An 18,264-nucleotide genomic window follows, 5' to 3' on the forward strand; every position below is an offset into this window, starting at 1 on the left:
TGGGTTCAGTTCCAGACTACCACAATAAAGAAAATATCACAATAAAAGCAATTCACACAAATTTTTTGTTTCCTAGTGAGTATAAGAGTTATGTTCACATTGTACTATAGTCCATTGAGTATGTAATACCATTGTGTCTAAAAAAATACACAAACCTAAATTAAAATACTTTATTGCTAAAAAATGTTAACAATCATCTGAACCTTCAATGATTTGTAATCTTTTTGCTGGTGGAAGGTCTTGCCTCAATGTTGATGGTTGCAGACTGACTAGGGTGGTGGTTGCTGAAGGTGGGGATAGCTGTGGTAATTTCTTAAAATAAGACAATGAAATTTGCCACATTGGTTGACACTTCCTTTCATAAAAGATTTATCTATAGTATGAGATGCTGTTTGATAGCATTTTACTCACAAGTAAAACTTATTTTAAAATTGGAGTCAATCCTCCAAAACCCTGCCACTGCCTTATCAATTATGTTATTTTTTAGATTTTTTTAAATTTCAACAGTGTTCACAGCATTTTTACCAGCATATTCCTTCTCACGAAATAATTTTCTTTGCTCATTCACAAAAAGCAACTCCTCATCCATTCAAGTTTAGTCATGAGGTTGCAGCCATTCAGTCACAGCTTCAGGCTCCACTTCCCCTTCTACAACGCCTACTATTTCTGCCACATCTGCAGTTACTTCCTCCACTGAAGTCTTGAACTCCTCAAAGTCATCCATGAGGCTTGGAATCAACATCTTCCAAGCACCTATTAATGTTGATATTTTAACCTCCTCCCACAAATCATAAATGTTCATAATGGTGTCTGCAATGGTAAATCATTTCCAGAAGATTTTCAATTGCCTTTGCCTAAATCTATCAGAGGAATCACTGTCTATAGCAACTATAAATTATGAAATGTATCTCTTAAATAATAAGACTTGAACGTCAAAATGACTCCTTGATCCAGGGACTGCAGAATGAATGTTGTGCTAAGAAGCACAGAAAGAACATTAATCTCTTTGTACATCTCCATGAGAGCTCTTGGGTGACCAGATTCATTGTCAATGAACAGTAAATGTTGAAAAGAATCCTTTTTCTGAGCAGTAGGTCTCAACAGTGGCCTCAAAATATTCAGTAAACCATGTTGTAAACAGATGTGCTGTCATCTAGGCTTTGTTGTTCCATTTCTATATCACAGACAGAGAAGATTTAGCATCATTCTTAAGGGCCCTTGGATTTTTGGAATGGTAAATGAGCATTGGCTTTAACTTAAAGTCACCAGCTGCATTAGCCCCTAACCAAAGTTATCCTGTTCTTTGAAGCTTTCAAGCCAGATATTGACATCTCCTCTCCAGCTATGAAAGTCTTAAATGGCAACTTATTTCAATATAAGGCAGTTTCATTTACATTGAAAGTATGTTTTATAGTGTAGCCACCTTCATTAATGGTCTTAGCTAGGTCTTCTGGATAACTTGCTGCAGCTTCTAGATGAGCACTTGCTGCTTCGCTTTGCCTGTTATATTATGGAGGTGGCTTCTTTTCTTAATCTTCATGAACCAACCTACACTGGCTTCCAACTTTTTTTCCACAGCTTTCTCACCTCCTCAGCCTTCAAAGAATTGAAAAGAGATAGGGCTTTGCTCTGGATTAGGCTTTAGCTTAAGAGAGTATTGTGGCTGGTTTGATCTATCCAGACCACTGGAACTTTCTGCATATTGGCAATAGGCTGTTTCACTTTCATAGTATTCATATGTTCACTGAAGTAGCACTTTAAATTTCATTCAAAAATTCTTTCTTTACATTCACCAGTTGGCTGTTTTGTGCAAAAGCCTAGGTTATGACCTCTCTTGGCTTTTGAAATGGCTTCCCCATGTTCATTCCTTGCTTGTGATTTAAAGGGAGAGACTCTGCCTTTTACTTGAATACTTAACATTGTAGAGAATTAATTGGCCTAATTTCAATATTGTTGTGTCTCAGGGAATAGGAATGCTGAAAGAGAGGGAGACAGATGGGGAATGGCCAGTTGGTGGAGCAGCCAGAACACACACAACATTTACCAATTAATTTTGCCATCTTATAAGGGTGTGATCTCCGACACAATTACAATAGTAATAACAAAGATTACTGATCATGGATCACCAAGACAAGCATAGCAATAATAAGAAATGCAATGATAACAAAAAAATTGTGAGAAATACCAAAATATTACATAGGGACACAAAGTGACCACATGCTTTTGGAGAAATTATGTATAGCTTTGCTCAGTGCAGGGTTGCTACAAACCTTCAATTCAGTAAAAAATGCAATATCCGTGAAGCACAACAAAGCGAGGTAAGCCTGTGTTTACATGAGCACTGGAGACCAAGAAGTACCCAAATAACACTTCAAACACAGAGGCTTAAAGTTTCAGATGTGTGTCATTTTAATCTTCCTTTAATAAAATTATGTATTGTTTAGAATTATTTTCTTTAAATAATTAGATGCCCTAGAGAAATTATAATTTGATAAAAAATATTTTGCAAATTTTTTGTTATAGGTAAGCTAATCTACAGACTACACTGGGTATGGGTAAGCTAAAGGCTTACCTATGGGCTACACTCTATATAGGTAATTTATAGGCTACACTATGTATTGGTAAGTCACACTATAGAATACACTGGATATGTGTAAGCTAGTCTGTAGGTTATGCTGGGGATGGGTAAGCTACTCTACAGACAGCACTGGGTATGGGTAAGCTAGTCTATAGACTACTTTGGGTGTGGAAAACGTAGCCTATAGGCTATACTGGGTATGCATAAGCTAGTCTATAGAATACACTGAGTATGGGTAAGCTAGTCAATAAACTACGCTGGGTTTGGGTAGCTAGTCTATAGACTAAACTGGATATGGAAAGTCTATTCTATACATTATACTTGATATGGATAAACTAGTCTATAGACTAAGTGGATATGGGAATCTAGTCTATAGACTAGATTTGCTTTGGGTAAGCCAGTCTATAGACTACAGAGGAAATGGCTAATCTAGTCTATATACTATTTTGGGTACTAGTAAGCAGACCTATAGACTATACTGGCTGGAGATAGGTAGGCTAGTCTATAGAATAAACTGAATATAGGTAATCTAGTCTATAGACTATACTTGATAAGGGTAAGCTAGTCTATAGACTACACTGGGTATGGGTAGGCTGGTCTGTAGGCTGCACTGGGTACAAGTAAGCTTGTCTATGGACTCCTATCAAGAAGACATCCAGATATGGAAACATACATAATAAACATGAGCAAGTGCCAGGCTGACCCAATATTCTTGCATACAAGTTCTCAAAGAGGAGGATCAGAAATGCCTTTTTGTTGTCCAACGACTCTACTGGAATGAGCTTGAGTCTCTCACAGTTGCCACACACAAATCAAAAAACAGCAGGATAATTTTACAGCTGGGCTTGCTCGCATTTAAATAATCAGAGCCTCGGCTCTTTCTATCTCTTCTTCTAGTGACAAATAATGGTAATCACAACAAAAACGATAGTAAGACAAAGTTATTATTAGAACTCTTTTGGCAGATGGAATCCTACATTATTTTTTTTTAATACTCTGTGGTCAGGTAGAGGCTACTTCTCAGAATTTGGGATGATTAATACATAGTATTGGCAGTTTAAATAGGGCTAAAAAATTTTGGCAAATCAAATGAAATGGTTCTAAATAAACATACTGTTCATTATGCTCAATCAAAATTACTCAGTGAGTATAAATTCAGTGGTTTTAATAGAGGACAAATTTTGCAAATTTTAAAAATAGGCTACCTGTTTAGTGTAAACGCTATACTAATGTAGACATAAAAATATCGTCTGTTTTGATTCATATATTTATGATATTGATAATTGCAACTAGACAAAACATAATGTATTTATGCAGTTAAAAGTCATGCATTAAAATTTTTTCTTATGTGGATCAATGGTGAAAATCTTCTGTTGGTTGGAATTAGCTGTTTATTATAACATGTCTGTGTGGCATCATTAGCTGACTCGTGTGTGTGCGTGCGCACACGTGTATATATTTACTTATCTATGGCTAATAGTTTTCTCTGAAAAACTAAAATCAAGAATATTAGGCATAATAAATGTGCAGAAACTATATTTACATAATTGTCAGGGTCTCAAGAAACATCAGAGAAGTGTGACCATTTATTTCCGTCCTCACAAATGCTGCTCTGTAATTAAGCTGTGTTTCTTGGTGAAGTCTTCTTGAAATGCCAGGTATGTACACCTATTTTGGATGGTTGTCATTGGTGATATTTTAGATTCCTCAGTTTGTGTGTTTGGAGAAGCGCTAATGATATAAGACACCAGAACTGTCCAGTTTTTAAAAATAAGCAGGGATAATTCAGATGGCAGAGACTTCATGCTGGGCTTGAGTGAGTCCTTTGTTTACCCAGTGCCCACCAGTCACAGCTATGCTACCAAGCAACATGTTTAAACTTTCACTAATACATGTATGGCCTTCATGCTTAATGAGCCTTCAGGGGTCTCAGCAAGCTATTTGAAATATACTTCATAAGGAATAAACAAGGAAATTGGAAGCAGGGGGAGGAACTAGCAAGAGCAATTGGTGGTGTAAACCAAAGTCTAAACTGTTAGTAGAGGACAAAGTGATTCAAAGTATCTCATGTATTTTATAAAACAGATGCTCTTAAGTTTAAGGAGAGAAATGAAAAATCTCAAAACACAGTCCAGGAAAAATGAAACCTGAATTCTGCCACAGTAAAATATTATTCTTCACTTTATAAAACATTTTTCTCTACATACTGGACTCTTTAATAACAGAACTTATTATACCATTTAACTGCTACAGAAAGATGGAAGTTATTTAAAATATAGTATACCTATTATATGTTGAAATTAGGATCCTTTTAGGGCATTAAAATATTCCAGGAAAGGAGAGGGTCCAAATTACCTGACGCGTTTTATGGCTTCACTGAGCCCTGACAGATCAATTTAATATTTGAACATCATTAATTTGAACATTTCTCATGTAATTTAAGGTTCACACTGCATAACACAGGGATGCATTCAGGATTTGGACTTGAAGAGATAGTTTTAAAAAGCCATTAAAGTTTAGAAATAGAAGAAATTACAGTGGTTAGTAAAATACTATGGAATATTCTGCAACATTCCTCAATTGTAAGCCTACCAGATCCTAAAGTTGGAGTGAAAATTCATACAAACTAGTTGGACAGGTTTCTATAATTGTTTCAGAGCACACAATTGTATATTTTTTTGAATGTGTATATGAAAGCTAAACATACGAGCCATTACTTTTCCCAATCGCCTTTCTCCCAACTCTTTTTTGGAAGAGTCAAGGTTGTTACAGGAACACAGAAATCCATTGGAGAAACTCAGAACTGACCCTACCTACTAGACACTTAGTCCATGATGATCTTCTCCTTTTCTCTCTTTTCATTTTCATTTATAGCAAAAGCAAAATTTACAGATATATAAAACACGTAGGCTTTCCCCCAAATATGAAGGCACAAAAGGCATTCGTTTTATGCAAATTAATCATAATTATAGCCATGAAGCAAACATATCTCATGATGGTTTTGATCTATAATGTTTTCTTTTGCAAATAATAAGTCTCTTAATCATGTTAAAGACCTTTGGCCCTGTAGCACATGTCATTTTTTAAAAATTCATCCACAAGAGATTTGACACAAGGCACTCTTGATTGTATCTGTTTTGTTTATATATATATATATATATATGAAACAAAAATAACAAGGTCTAAATTGCAAATACACTTGATTTCATCTTACTGGTAACTTTAAGAGGAATTAGAGTTGTGAAAAGGAGTCGAAATGTGAAAGCCATAGATAACTGGACTCTCAAAATGTGAAATAAAGGATAAAATGTGGATAAGTTAAATTTGGAAAAGTGATTTCTGTTGGACTTTATTTTGTCTAGACTTTCTCATTTCCCATTACGTAATTTGTGATGTGACACTAAACATTCTTCACACATAAGAATTTAAAATCCCTCTTACACAGTAATATTCTGTATTTAAAGACTCCTATTACAGAGAATTTTCATGATGGGGCTACTTTTAGTAGATCCTGCTTATAGCAGATCTGCTTTAGTAGATCCTGCTTTAGTAGATGCCATTATCACACTTATCAGTGAATATAATGAGAATTTTTTTATGGAAATGATGAGGCAAATGATGAGATATTTTTTACTCCCTGATACATCATTTACCTAGCTCAACAAATGTGCAGAGTTATTGAAGTTTGTTACTTATATGGGTGCATAGAAGGGAAATCTTCTTGCTTTCTGTCAGTCTTAGGGGCACATTTTAATCTGATAATGTCTCTGTGAATAGCCAAATAGCTATTTATCAGTTCCATCCCGTACTTAAGTCTCTTGACCTCCTAGTCAATATTCTGAGAGTTGTGTCTGAACTGAACTTCCTTCTCCAAAAACTTCAGAAGTCAATGGAATTTGATGAAAAATAAGGGAATGAATGAGGGGAAAGCTACTTCAAGAACAAGAATCAACAGGATTTTTGGAGGGGCCTGTTCACCTTTATAATACCCACAATTCCAAATGACAACACTTTTTCTAGTAATTAATTAGGATTCCAGCACAGTTTTCATAAATTTGGGATCCAGTTAAAAGGAGACTCCCCTCCCGGGAGCACGACACACTGGGATCAGTTGGGGGGAAATAGGGGAGGGACGGTGGGGGATGGGGAGTTGGGGAGAGATAGCAAGGGGAGAGATACCAGATGTAGGTGATGGGGAGGAAGGCAGCAAATCACACTGCCACGTGTGTACCTATGCAACAATCTTGCATGTTCTTCACATGTACCCCAAAACCTAAAATGCAATAAAATAAATAAATGGGGAAAAAAAAGTAAAAAACAAAAAAACAAAACAAAACAAAACAAAATAAAAAATAAAAGGAGACTCATTAAATTGGTAAATTCAAACTAGTTTTCCTACGTTATGTTCCTTTGAAAGTGCTCAGTGAATAAAGCAATGCTCTTATACACACAGTAGAACTATGGATATATATGTATCTATAGCTATATAGATATAAATATATAAGATTCTCATAGATGGCATAATTGTCACATATATTACATATACCTATATTTGCGTAGGTGGGTGGAGAGATATATCTTGAAATTGAATTCAATTACCCTATTAATTCAGTTTTTTTGTCTTTTATTTCTTATTTTTCTTGTTTTGTCTTCTTCAATCTCTTTTTAATGCTAGCAATTAAAGATTTAAGAGGCTCAAAGTCCTAAAATGGCACAATATTTAAACGTAAGCATATTTTGGAAATTCTAAAATAGCTGTGGAACTTATTTGTTACATAATCCAGAGAAACAACTGTGGATTTTGTTTTTCTTTATCATAGCTGAATTACGCCAAATCATCGTTTCATTGGAAATGGAAATATACTGACAGATTCACTTCACTCTTTGGACATATAAATAACAATCTGAACTTTTCACCTCAGGTTCTATCTACTTGGTTTCATAAGTATAAATGTCTACTGTAACATAAACTTATCCCTCTTTTCTTCAGTCAAAACTCGGGAGCACGAAAAGCTCACAGGACATCTTTCTTAAATTCATACAGCCGTATGTATTCATGGTAGTCTCCATTACACACACACACACACACACACACACACACACACACAAACACGCACACACACATATTCCCTAGATAGAGTGTTATTGATTTTTTAACATATTCTGTTCATCTTCATGTATGGAGGAAAATTTTCAGTCCACAGCAGATTTGCATTTGACAGATTTTCAAGTAATCATTATCTTAGCGGAATGCATTCAGTTAAATTCAGCTTTTTTGGGGGGGCTGATTTTAGAAACCAGGACTTTTCTTTATTTTCCATATTTACAAGTAGGGAAAAGGGTATGAAATACCTACTGAAATTCTGCCTAAATGGGAAGGGCTAAAGATATGCTCAAGGCTTTCTTTGTTTGGCTTTGTTTCTTTGAAATGTACACAGGGCAGGTTGGGCCATGAAATAAAATCTTCTGAAATCTGATGTTGATAAGCATTCCCACATCACATCCTGTTGTGAGATGCCGAGATGACAGGTGTTTCAAGGAAGCACCTGCTTTTTTAGGTGTAACATAGAACCACATCACAGAGGCATCATTTTTTGTTTGTTTTTGTTAGTTTTTTGAGACAGGTTCCCACTCTGTTGCTTAGGCTGCAGTGCAGTGGCACCATCATAGCTCATAGCAACCTTGAACTCCTGGGCTCGAGCCATCCTCCTAAGGATGACAACCTAGCACTGACCAATTGTGTTCATTGCTTAAATCATGGAGCAAGAGCTTTTGAAGACATTGTATTGTGACAAGACATGAAGATGCTCAGAGCACATACATGAAATGTTATTTGTTTTACTTGTGATTTTTAGCATTCCAGAGTCTGTATTTGAGAACAAAGGATTCTTATAAAGCATTGTTGTTTATTAAAACATTTAAAATACAAGCAAACAATGGGAAAATCCTCTAAGTCATATATTCTATAGTTAGCCCCTTTTTGCTATGATAGAAAGCATATAGGTACTGATTCAATGTTTATAATAAGAGCTTTATAATATAATGTGAAAAAATGAGTGTACTCAGATAAAGAAGATAACTGTGCATTCAAGAAATTTGTATCATCCCTTTTTCTATGTTTTCTTCCCCAGAGTATTAATAAAAGCTTAGGTGAATTTTTAGAATGTAGATTTTTTTCACATTGTTACTGTCATCTTTATTTAGCAGTGATATTTCAAACTATTTTGAGATTTTTAGTATACATATGGGGGATATGAAGGAACAAACAACAATGGTATTTTGTCTGTTTCTTCTCTGAAAAATTCAACAGGTTGCTAGTGAAAGGGCTGTTTAGCTGTAATAACATTTTACTATGGAGTATTATCAGTTTATACTGTGTGAGGTGTTCATTTCTGTCACAGTGAGGGAACATGCATCCTTGCTGTGTTCTCAATTTAACTTAAATCTCATGATTTCCTGTTTTGAACAAATATCTACTTAATTCCTGGATTCTGCTCCCCACCCACTGGCAGCCCCTGTGCAGCTGCCGTGATTACTAATCCAACCAGCAACGGTCAAGGGAAGGTATTAAGTGAAATTTTGACTTAAGAAGGGCTAAACTACTTACAGTGCAATAGCATTTCGCCATAACATGTAAAACATGTAGAGAAATAAATAAATAAATAAATTCAGAGAACAAGATCACTCTCTATTCAAATAACACAGTTTGGTTTTATTGCTTTAAAGCATAGGCACAAAAATCAGCCTTTGGGGAAAACTTGGATTTCAACTTACTATTCCCAAACGGGTTGATATAAGAGAATGTGTAATGTGCAGTTACGTATAGTTGTGTACCTGAAATGTGTAGGAATCTCAAGAACTTTTTGGATGTTTCTTCCTGTGATGGCGGAAAGACTGGTAAAATTATATAACAATTCTGTGTGAGTCCTTAGCATAGATCCTTTTGTCTTTTTTCCTTTTTTTTTTTTTTTTTTTTTGGAATACATGAAGAAACTGATAGAATCAAAGGTAGCATGCTTACTCTGTGAGGACACAGTATATATAGGAATGTCTTATGCTAGTGAGTCCATCACATGCTGGTTCTAATTTTTGTTTGTTTGTTTGTTTGTTTCCTGAGATGGAGCCTCACTCTGTCACCCAGGCTGGAGAGCAGTGATACAATCTCGGCTCACTGCCACCTCTGCCTCCTGGGTTCAAGCGATTCTCCTGCCTTGGCCTCCTGAGTAACTAGGACTACAGGCAGCCACCACCATGCCCGGTTAATTTTTTTTTTTTTTTTAAAGTAGAGATGGGGTTTCTCCATGTTACCCAGGCTGGTCTTGAACTCCTGACCTCAAGTGATCCACCTGCCGCAGACTCCCAAAGTTCTGAGATTCAGGTGTAATCTTGTTCTTAAAAACAAGTAAGAAGATTACAGCCTCCTGTTCTTAAGAACAAGTGAGAATACTCTGTATCATGAAGTCAGCCCACTGCATTAAACATGTTTATATTTGCTTCGAAAACTGCTTATGACAAATTCAGTGTCATTTTTGGGTTGCAGTCTGGTGTCTGTAGGGTTTGCCTTGAAGTTTCATGTGAAATAACATTTTTAAAAATGGTTTGTACCTATGTAGAGCTTATTCTAAACTCCGAGTGTTGATTGGTGTCTTGGATGGGAGCTGCTGTGTGTTTTCCTTCCTGAGCTACCCTTCCTCCTCCAGGCACTTCCATGTGGCTGGCTGCAGCTAACACCAGCCATCACTTATACATAGGGTGAGAAGACTCTGGGATTTGGCATCTTTACCACTTGATCTCACTTGCTTCTCTTTCTTCTTGGTGCATGGAATTTAATTCCTCTGTAGGCAAGTCAAGCCTCCTCCTCTTCAGTCTTCAGGCCGTCTGAGACCTTTCTAGCCTTGCAATCTCAGAATTGCAGCATTTTACTATCTCAGAATTCCTCTGGAAGTGCTACTGAACTTGAAAAGCAGTATCTGGAGCTTTGCATTTTTGAGAGTTCATTTGGCTGTTTGCCTGGAATTGAGTCCACCTGCTAATGTTGGCTCAGGTACCTAAGTTATCCACACATCCTGTACTTATCTTTAAGCTGACAATCCTAAAATGAGAGCCACACCCTCACTGTAATGCATGAGATGAGAGCCAAGCCTACAGAGCTTGAAAATTCAAAGTGTAAAAGGCTTATTTAGGGTGTCTCAATAAAGAACACCTACTTATTCCTGCACAAACAGTTGTGGGTAAAGAGATGGAACATCCTTTGGATTGCATATGAGTAGCAAACAATATTTTTATTAAAAAAAGTTATTTTAAGCTAAATGTGACCCTAAGGTACAGTGCCCTCCAAACACACACACACACACACACACACACACACACTTTATTATGTGACATAAAAAGTGCATTATTAACTTAAGCAATAATTAATTATTTGACAATTATAAACAACTAATAACCTCTAAAATGTTTGCTAAAATTGCAACATCTAAAATGTATGCCAATAACTAGCTTTTATATGGTTAACATTAGAAAAGCTTATGCTGAAGGAACTGTGCTTTCTGAAGTAATTCGATTAACAAAAATTGTTGTTCTCTTGTACAAGATTCTTGCACAACCTGGGAGAAGATTCTGCTGAGAAGGGAGAAGTCCCACAATGATCTGGTGAGGAGAGCGGGGCTAACAGCTCAGAAGTTCCAGAGCTTGTGCAAGGCCCCAGGGCCAGTAAATGTGAGTGACAAGATGAGGGCTGAGCTGTCTTGTTTCAGTGTCTGAACCCTTTCCCCTGAATTTCTCAGCCACAAAAGGTTATGATTCTGATTTTGGTCCTGTGTGTAAATCACGCCAGTTCTTCACACCTGTCTGTTCGAGGGTAAGCACATTCCTCTTAGCATGAAAGTGTGATTGAAGCCCAGTTAAAGCCATGAATCATTCCCAAACCTGACAGGACATCACAGTCTAGCTGGGGATCTTTAGAAAAATTGCAGTTCCAAAGCTCCACCCTTACGGTAACACAGACTTGTCACTAAGCGGAATCACAAATCAGAATGAGAACAGAGACCAGTTCCTGTGTTTGGAAGCCAACTGTGGTTTAGCTCGTCCTACTTCTCAGTGACCTCTTCCATTCACGTAGGTTACTACCTCTTATCTGATCACCCTCCATAATCAATACATTGGCTGAAATGATGGGAAAAATATTCCAGCTCTGCAGAGTCATTTTGTGTATTAGAATGTGCTTGGGCAGCAATTGATGCAAGACCCTGGGCTTTGGGTTCAGAGGCAAGTTCTGATCCTGCCTGGGTGCTCTTCTGCAAGGCAATTAACTTCCCACATTAAAAAAATTCTACAAACTCATGCAAATACACTCACCTAGTGTGTTGCCGTGAAGACAAAATATTTCTTATAGCACCTGCTCAATAAATATGAAGGTCTCATGCATCTCCTTCAGAGGGAGAAAAGGCAGAGGAAACCCTCTGCTCTTGAACTACTCCTTTTTTTCTTGAGACAGGGTCTCACTGTGTTTCCCAGGCCAGAATGCAGCGGTGCCATCATGTCTCAACCTCCTGGGTTCAAGCAATCTTCCCACCTCAGCCTCCCTAGTATCTGGAACTAGGAGTGTATGCTACTATGCCAGGCTAATTTTTTAGTTTATTTTTGTATAGACAGGATCTCACTATGTTGCACAGGCTAGTCTTGACCTCCTGGCCTTAAGCAATCCTCCCAACTCAGCCTCCCAAAGTGCTGGGATTACAGGTGTAAGCCACTGTGCCAAGCCTTGAACTACTCTTATATTCATGTCAAAAACCCTACCTGACCTCTACATTCATAAATCCATCCCGCAAGATATATGCATACACACACACACACACACACACACACATCAGAAGTTGAGGATCATTTATATATTCACATTTTTTTATTCACATAGAGCTATGCATAAAGAGTTTGAACTAGCACTGAAAGCTCTTTTATTTTAAAAATGAGATTAATAAAACTTCCTGATAATTATTGTTTTCTAGTCTTTTGATTCTAGCTCATATAATTCTGCATGACAAATACGTTTTCTTTGTTTTATATGTATACATGGTTTCTGTGCCTTAGTAAAAATGCCAACCAAGTTTATTTTTTTCCTTCTGTGAAGAATTTTTGCAGAGCTATGAAGGAAATATAGAAAATAAAAGATAAGCTATTGCATGGAATAAAATTCATAAAAAAAAACCTTCCCTAGTATTTCTCCAAGTAGCATCAGCTGCATATTTCTGCAGAGTGTCAAGCTGATCTCTTTGATGCTTCAAGAATTCGAGCCACCATTAGGTTTTATTCTGCAGATGTAGGATAGTTTAACTGCTCAAGTAGGTCATAAAACCTACCATCTATAAAACACTTAGCTACACTATACCATACAAAGGATAACATGTTAAAACAAAAGACTTTCTTAAGGAGTTTGATATTGAAAGCATCACAATGCAATTATTCATCCTCAGAGGTCTGTGTTGCAGAATTCATGGTTTAGATTAGAGAATATTAAGGGGCAGTATTCCAAAGTTTAGCAAATTGGGGGAACTTCTGCTAGCATATTGCACCTCATAATAACTGAAACTAATTGCAGAGCTGGCTATTTGCTATTCTATGTAGCAGTTAGACAAAGCTAATTAGTAGCATTGTGCTCAGTAAATATGTTTCAACATACATTAACTGATTATCTGTCAGTGAAATATTGCACAATTAATTTTATAACTGTCAACAGCAGAGATGGTGAGCATGATTTGGAGCAAGAACCTACCAGGAGATGTTTCTCAGCCTTGGTACTGTTGACATTTGTGACTGGAGGATGCTCTGTGGGGTTGTCCTGTGCATTGCAGGCTGTTTTGCAACATCCCTAGCCTCTACCTTCTGAATGCCAGTAACTCCCCCATTCTCTGTCCCACCCATGTTGCAACAGCTCAGAATGTCTCTGGACATTGCCACATGTCCACTGAGGAACAAAAGTGCCCTCATTAGAGTCACTGTAATTCTCAAATTGCCGATTTTTACATTCGTATTTTAAAGCACCCCAAGTAATTAGAATTTGCAGCCTAGTTTGACAACCAGTGGGCTATTTTTTTGCAACTTAAAGTCAGACCCATCAACCCAGAACATCAGCACCATCTGAGAGCTTGTCAGAAATGCAGACCCAGAGTCTGCATTTTACCAAGACCCCCAGGGGATTTCTCTGTACATGGAGTTTTAGAAGCCATGCTCTGACTCGTACAGCCTCCTCTTCTCAGAGAAGTCTCCACAATTCCCTGGTCCTCTTGAGCAGACAGTCCAAGCAAGCAGATACAATGGTTGCACCTTGTTATCCTCACAGCCTCACAGCAGACTGGACTGGGGAAGATGCCTGACATGGTGGATGCAGTGGGTGGACTCATCATCTATCAGTTACCAGGTCAGAACTAATTAGGTTCTCTCTAAAGGGTTTATGTTACTGACAAGGGCTCCAAGAGATTGTGTTGTTTCTTCTTGGAAGACAACAAGATTGTGTTGGTTCTTGTTGGAACACAAGAAGCAAATACTTGGGGCATAGCTGAATGACCTAAATGGTAGATATTGACAGAGGAACCTCTCCTGCTCAGGTCTTGGCTGTCTCTGCTGTCATCTTTCTTCCTTTCCTTGTTTCCTCTCCCTGGTTCAGAGATTTTCCTTTGCCTCCAGGTTGCCCTTGGTGCCTAGCTGTAGGCATGCAGTGCATCAGCTACTCTTGGGTTGGCCTGAGAGAACAACTTTCCTGGCAACTAATTATACCCGTGACAAAAATGTAAATGTGTTTTATTTTAATAAAGTTGAAGGATAGGGATGTAAAATAATGGTACTATACTATGTCATTAAGTTTATAATGCAAATTCTATAATCGCACATTGTCTATTAGTTGAACTCTTATAAAGAGTCATTAGATGTTTAAAAAGGCATAAAAATAAATACCTACTTTACTGTCTAATATTGTTTTTAAATATACATATTGGGAAATAATCCAAAAGAAAGTAAAGTAGAATTAAAAACAACTTGAGTATTGGAAAGTAAATGAGTAAAAAACTTATATTTGGTCAACTGATAGAAATATTATACAGCCATTAAAATGATAATCCCTAAAATAGTATAACAACATTGAAAATGTTTGTGTCAATTCAGCGACAAAGGCAAAAACAAAATTTTACCCATGGCAGGCAAGATTGCAGCTGTAAAACGTGTGGATGCATAAGGAGAAGATTGGAATGAAACACGAAGAGCAAAATTTTTTGATTTAACATGAGATGGTGCACATTTTTAGATTTTTGCTTTCATAAAGTTAGATGATTGGTAAAGATGTGCATGTGTTTCTATCCCCTCTATGTAGGTTGAAAAATCCAGGAGACCGTAGATACACTTTAATGCTAAATGAGTATGAGATTGCACAATTTTTAGTTGCTATCTTCTTAACTAATTATTTTTCATTCCACCATAACAAAAAGATGTTTTCAGGTATACCTAAGTGCAAGAATGGTAATTACTTTGTCTGTAAAATTGGAAGTGTACTTGTCTATAATATCTTAAGCTTTTATTTATTTATTTTAATTAAGAAAAGGGCAGATATGAAGAGCTTGGCTGGGGCTGCATTCAGAACCTTGCTGCAGTTATTGTGAACTGTTGTGAACCCCTTACATGAACTCTATAAGCCTTGCTTTTTTGCCCATAAAATGGGGATGGCTACAATAGAACTGGCACCAATGTATTTATTAAAATTAAAGGGGCCATTTAAATAAAAAGCACAGTGTAGTGCCTGGCAAATTATTGCTATGGAAAGCATAGTAATTGTCTTTGTTGTTTCTATCTCATGTCAAACAGTAGATCTGTGTGTGAGGCAGATAATTATATGGTCAATGACTTACATTTTACTGTAATTTCAGTCTTAATATTTTATTATAATCTATAATCATTCTTATTTGACAATCATTTATTTTTATTAAGCATCAATGCATTCCTAACATACTTCAGATGATTTAATGGAAATTATGGACAACTGTTCATTTATACTTAAATTAGTGTCTACAAGGCATGCGGACAAAACTATTTGTTAAGAAGGCCTAATTGAAAAATATAACCCATTTGTTATTAATTTTGACTATAATACTTTTTTTCTTTTTTTCCCATTTATTTATTTATTGCATTTTAGGTTTTGGGGTACATGTGAAGAACATGCAAGATTGTTGCATAGGTACACACGTGGCAGTGTGATTTGCTGCCTTCTTTCCCATCACCTACATCTGGCATCTCTCCCCTTGCTATCTCTCCCCAACTCCCCACCCCCCACCGTCCCTCCCCTATTTCCCCCCAACTGACCCCAGTGTGTAGTGCTCCCCTCCCTGTGTCCATGTGTTCTCATTGTTCAACACCCACCTATGAGTGAGAACATGCGGCGTTTGATCTTCTGCTCTTCTGTCAGTTTGCTGAGAATGATGGTTTTCAAGTTCATCCATGTCCCTACGAAGGACACAAACTTTTTTTCTTAATTTTTCTGTTATTACATTTATATGACCTAACCTATTGAAATTACTTAGTGATACCAGCAATTCACATCTTTCATAACATTTGGATGCTATTGTTTTTCCCCTGAAGTGTGCTACTGTCAAGATGAAACCACTACAATAGTATTCAATATCATGGCACATTCTTATCTCTTGTCAGCTAGAATTTTACAATCATTACTCTGGCAGTAACTGCACTATCTCAGTCTAAATCTATTTTGGTTATTCTTAATATATTCTTAATAAAGAGAATAAGATAGTTATGTGTTTTCCTTTAAATAATTAATTTTAAGCAAAGCTTTCACCGAAGAGGATTTCATTAGATAAAAGTGTTAACTCTCCTTACTATTTGAATGCATCCCTGAGCTAATAAATGAAGTCAGCAGGGAAACAATGTTCAGCTAACTGAAATTTTATGTAGCAACACCCACTGTAAGTGCCATCGCATTCATTAATGAAAACATCTTGTGTTACTTGTTGGACAACAGCTCCCATTGAGTCTGTATTGCTTCACTGTGCCTTGAAGTGCAGTGTTATCTACTGTTTGTTTCAGATCATCTTTTCAAGGATGTTTGTATAGCAAACAGCTTTGGAAAGATGGAAAACAGTATCTTCTTCCAGAGCAAAGGGCCAGAATGTCCACCGCTGCATTAGACTAGGTAGTTTATAAAGAAAACAGGTTTAATTAGCTCACAGTTCTGCAGGCTGTACAAGAAGCATGGTGTTGGCCACCTGCTCTGCTTCTGGAGAGGACTCATGAAGTTTATGATCAGCAGAAAGCAGAGGGCATGCAGGCATGTCTTACATGGCCAGAGCAGGAAGAAGAGACAGTGGGGAGGTGCTACACACATTTAAACAACCAGATCTCGTGAGAACTCTATCATAAGAATAGCACTAGGGGGATGGTGCTTAAACATTAGAAATTGCCCCCGTGATCCAATCTCCTCCCTCGAGGCTCCTCCTCTGACATTGGGGATTACATTTCAACATGAGATTTGGGCAAGGACACAGATCCAAACTCTATTTGCCAGTATCCTTAGGCATGGGATCCCTCTTCTGTAACATATCCATTGCATTTGTATGAGTCAATCTCAGCCTATCTGCTTCAGCCCTGTGGGACTTAGATGCAAACAGCTAATGAAAATGTGATGCTTCAGCTTTTTTTTGTGTGTGTGTGCCATGAATAATAATCTGCTCTTTATCTCTGACCCAGGAGTCTCATGTTTACAGCTAGCACCTATTATATTGCGGCAGGCTAACTAGTAAGCTTGCATGTAGAATAAAATCTCAGGCCCTTCACAGTTCTTGATGTGTGTAGTTGTGAGCATCCTTACGAATAAGATGCTTAGATGGCTCTTGTGAGAAAAAATAATCCTTAGAATTAAATGTAAAGTGGTTTCTTGTCAGGATAGTGTTTGTGCTCTTTTTGCAAAGATTTCAAATCTGCTCAATCCACATAGTTTTACACTAGCTGCAATTTTAGTTCTAACCATTGATGATTATTTTTTTTGGGTTCTGTCTTAGTCCATTTTGTGTTGCTATAACAAAGTACCAGAAAATGGGTAATTTATAAAGAGTAGAAATGTATTTTCTCACAGTTCTGGAGGATGGGAAGTCCAAGATCAAGGCACCAGCAAGTTCAGTTGTCTGGTGAGGGCTACATCTTCCAGAGGGGAGGATCTCTTTGTTCTCACATGGCAAAAGTTAGAAGGGCAAGTGAGCTGAATGCTACCTGCAATTTCTTATATAAGGGCCTTAATCCCATTCATGAGGGAGGAGCCCTCAAGGCACCACTACCCTTTAAAAGCCCTACTTCTTAATACTATCACACTGGTAACACCTGAATTTTGGAGGAAACACATTCAAACCATAGCAAATTCCCTGCAAAAAGTTATGTGTGTATGTGTATGGGTGGTAGGTGTGTATGTGTATAAATGCATATGTGTATTTATATACACACATGTATATAATTTTTATATTTTATATTTTATAAAATCTAAGGATCAATTTTATTTTTTTCTGGATACTAATAGAAACATTCTTTATCTTGGCTGCACATTAGCCTGGGAGAGCGGGACTTTTTAACAATCCCATGGCCCCACTAGACCAACTCTATCAAGATCTCTTATTAAATCCCATAAGACCATTTTAAATATG

The 18,264-nt window shown here is 37.0% G+C and overlaps 1 long non-coding RNA gene across 1 annotated transcript; it reads left to right on the forward strand.

The window, feature by feature from the left end:
* LOC116556620 lies at positions 1-18,035 on the forward strand. Its single transcript, XR_004271090.1, has 4 exons — positions 1-79; positions 13,238-13,244; positions 16,825-16,830; positions 18,026-18,035. It is a non-coding gene; the product is annotated as an uncharacterized LOC116556620 (long non-coding RNA).
* The last annotated feature ends 229 nt before the right edge of the window (positions 18,036-18,264 follow it).

The sequence above is a fragment of the Sapajus apella genome, unplaced genomic scaffold (assembly GCF_009761245.1).
Source record: "Sapajus apella isolate SASKATOON/1434 unplaced genomic scaffold, GSC_monkey_1.0 scaffold17, whole genome shotgun sequence".
NCBI lineage: Eukaryota > Metazoa > Chordata > Mammalia > Primates > Cebidae > Sapajus > Sapajus apella.